This window comes from Amia ocellicauda, unplaced genomic scaffold, assembly GCF_036373705.1.
Source record: "Amia ocellicauda isolate fAmiCal2 unplaced genomic scaffold, fAmiCal2.hap1 HAP1_SCAFFOLD_201, whole genome shotgun sequence".
Lineage (NCBI taxonomy): Eukaryota > Metazoa > Chordata > Actinopteri > Amiiformes > Amiidae > Amia > Amia ocellicauda.
This window is the reverse complement of record NW_027102764.1, coordinates 4,265-8,020: the sequence shown is the minus strand read 5'-3', so window position 1 is coordinate 8,020 and position 3,756 is coordinate 4,265. Positions and strand designations below refer to the sequence as shown.

Sequence of the window (3,756 nt, the reverse complement as noted above, 5' to 3'; positions counted from 1 at the left end):
ATAGAAAAAGCTTAATTTTGAAGGATGTTCTGCAGGGTATGATTAAGTCACTTTGAGTGGCTAACTTACGGATAGTGTCATGTTTGGACAGCAGAACTTGTTAACTTGCAAACCGCATCAAAATGGTCTGAAGCTTTCACTTTGAAACAGTTCAAATACTTATTATGGGGCCAAGCAACACATTTGCTGGAAGCCTTTTGTTATTGTTTAGATTTTATTTTCTATTCCTCCAAAACGCATCTTCTCTGAAAATAATGATGCATAGGATGTGTGACCTGCTGTATAAAGTTGTGTTCAGGGTTGTTCAAGAAAAGTGCATTGTTTATATCGTTTGGCCATGTTGGATTGGTCAGAAATAATTTGTGTGCAGTGTAATATATTTTTGTTAAGTAACAGTGTACAAGCAAACTCTCAGTTGAAAATAATTCCTTCTGAAGTTTTTTATTTTATTATTATTTTACTTTTATGGTTGAGTTTTAAGGAGACACTTCTTAGTAGATTTGTGTTCAGTGCAGAACCTTGTAACTCCAATGTCATAAAAAACAAACAAATGAAAAACAATATAGGCAGTCACAGTAACTTGTCAGCTTAAACTGGCTTGGTCAAGCTGCCTCCCTTCTTGAGCTTAAGTTGCTTGACTGGTATACTGGTTTTTCCAGTTTTTCCTCTTTTGTTTCTGGGAGCAACACAGGTGCTTTTGAGTTGCGGGGGTGACTTCAGGATCTCTAGGTAGCACACTGTTTTAGGCAGGCTCCTTTGAGCATCTCCTGGGAGCACACTGACTCATCAAGGCTCAGGAGCTGGACTCCGTTTTTTAGCAGAAGCACCGTCCTCAGATTTGCGAATGCGTTTCTTCCCAGGCACTTTAAAAACCCTGCTGTCCTGACCAGGATCCGTCCCCACTTCCATTCCCGTGTCCCACACACTGCTCAGTGTTGTCTTCACAGTCTCCATCTTTTCAGTCTGGTCACCAGCCCTCTCGCTGCTCACCCCCACTCCACTACCTGATGCCCCATCCTGCTGCTGTATACTGCCATCCAGTCCAGTTAAACGGCTGTCATCCGTACTGTCTGATGCTCCACAAACATTAGCTGACACACCGCTAACACCTGGGACCTCCACAGTCGGCACGGTACCGCCGCGGTCGGAAGTCCTCTCAGCGCCCACACTCTCCTGTACCTGGACCTCCTGACCCTCACTCTCTTCAACAGCCTCCCCCGCAGCCCCTCTTCTCGCCTCCTCTGCCACTTCGGCTGCTCCGCTAGTAGGGCGGCCGGGCTGCTCACCACTCCCCGACCTGGCCTGCTTGGGCTGACCCCCCGTCGACTGGGACCAGCACCCTCATCCTGATCCTTCTCGGGGCAATGCCTAACAGTGTGGCCTTCATTACCGCAGTTGAAGCACTTCATAGAATCAGATGTGACAAAGACAACATAATCATTGCCATCAACCTTGAACTTAAGCACAATGTTCAGATCCCCATTTATGTCATTCAAAATCATGAATACCTGCCTTCTGAACGAAACAACATGTTTCAACTGCTGTGACTTACACCCCAGCGGTATACGTTTCAAACCCGACATTATCCACCCATGTCTCGCCAGTTCCCTCTCTAATAGGTCGTTTGACAGAAAACGAGGGACATTAGACAAAGTAACTCTCCTGGCCGGAGCTGCTAGTGGGGTGACATTGATCAAAACACCACCGATCACTATACCAGTCTCAACGATACGCGAGACCAACTCAATGCTGCTCAGAAACAGCACAACAGACCCGCTCATACGAGCTGCCGACTTTATATTTTCACAACCGACAACTTGCCCGATCGCCAGAACACACTCCTCCAGGGGCAAAAACTCATCAGAGGTCACTTTAACGCCATGCCGACGTGTTAAAGTCTCGAATAAAAAACTCTGATTCCCCCCCTCCCCGACCCAGCCCCAGACATCCCGATCACTTCACTGACTGCAGGAGTCAGCTCAGCATGGGGAAACTCTTCAGAAAAACCTCTTACAAAACTGTCAAAGACACATTCAGAAAGAAAGAAAGAAAGAACGAAAAAAGTAGAGGAGAAAAACCACAAACAAACCTGGCAGCAGCAAACATGCACACCTGCACCTCCACACTCACTCCCAACAATCACAGCGGCAGACAGCAAATGTCGATAGTCAATAGTCGATAGATAGATAGATAGATAGATAGATGAGTGAGTGAGTGACAGTGCAGAATCAAATGTCTGGTTGTTACAATAAAAGACATCCTCTTCTATATAGATCGGAGAAAACCAGTGGCCGCGAATCAAGCAAAGGAATCCCGAGTGGCAGGCGAGACCTCTACCACTGTAGAGATAGAGATAGATAGATGAGTGAGTGACAGTGCAGACACAAATGTCTGGTTGTTACAATAATAGCCATCCTCTTCTATATAGATCGGGGAAAACCATTATTTCCAAGAAGGGTTCAACACAGGCACCTTCTCCGTTAAAGCCACGCAGTCGCCACCAGGGGGCCCCAGGCCTCGGTGTTTCAGGAAGGTGAACGCAGCACGCCAACCCGGAGGTCTCGCCACTTCGTCTCCAAGCCTCCCAAGAAGAACGTAAACGGCCCTGATCGCAGACACAGGCCCTCACCCAGGGAGACCACCGCTTTGCCGCCGCTGCCCCAGCCATGGGGCCCAGGTCCCACCGAGACTTGAACTCGGATCGCTGGATTCAGAGTCCAGAGTGCTAACCATTACACCATGGAACCAAGCTTGATGCTTGTGCTAAAGGTCTCTGCTCTACGCACACGTCTCGCTCTGTCGCACGGCCAGGTCCCGAGTGAGCCAAGTTGCGCCCAGAGTGCTGTCTGTGGTGGGTCACTTGCGGCGGGCCTTCCTGGTGACAATGAGATATGCAGTTGCATCTAGGTGTGGTGTCCTGTCCTCTTGGCTTCCTTTGGCAAATATCCAGCCTGGCAAGTGTTGTCTTCCTGAGGAAAGGCAAGCAATGCAATCAAGGAATTCCTGGAACTCTGAGAGATGTTTTTGCTGTTGACGACGTGTCACTTTAGAACAGGACAACATGCATCTCTACTTGACTTGGCACAATCTGTGAGGGTTGGGCCAACACAACCTACGCAATGTGTCCACACATTTGCTCGTGTCTTGAAATACTTGGAATGACCTGTGACCCCATGCCATGCAGAAGTCCACAGCTATGCGGGTCAGCATGCACTGCTCCTCATCCCCAATGTGCCACTTGTAAGAACTGTGTAAAAAGCGACATAGAACGTGATCAGCAAAGAAACACAATTCTCCTGAGAACGGATTTTCTAGGTATCGTCTCACCTGAATGGCAACAGGCTGCTAAAACTATTATCACACGCACATTGCATGTTAAAGTATGTCAGTAAGGGAGTAATTAAAAGGGCAAATGTGTGAAGTGCAAGGAGTGGCCTTTAGTCGCAAGGTAAAAAAGTAGACAGACAAACTAAAAAATGACTTGATACAAATCATTTATTTAGTGCAGACAGACCGCGACCAGACACAATAAACTATTCGCACTCAATATAAATTCACAGCAAAATAGGTTCAGTTCACAATATCCTATAACAAGCTCTATTCAACGAATCGGTTAAACGTTACAAAGGGCATTACACTTGTTGAAAAACAATAGCACACGGATCGAACATGCTATCCTCGCTGTTTTATTCGATTTGATTAGACGACTGAAATGTTTTGTGTGCGGACTGAAAGCACACCTTAGCCGAGCACGAT

At 47.0% G+C, this 3,756-nt stretch overlaps 1 non-coding gene across 1 annotated transcript; it reads right to left on the bottom strand.

The window, feature by feature from the left end:
* Nucleotides 1-2,675: 2,675 nt before the first annotated feature.
* Nucleotides 2,676-2,747, bottom strand: trnaq-cug (transfer RNA glutamine (anticodon CUG)). Its single transcript has one exon. It is a non-coding gene; the product is annotated as a tRNA-Gln (tRNA).
* Between the last annotated feature and the right edge of the window lie 1,009 nt (nucleotides 2,748-3,756).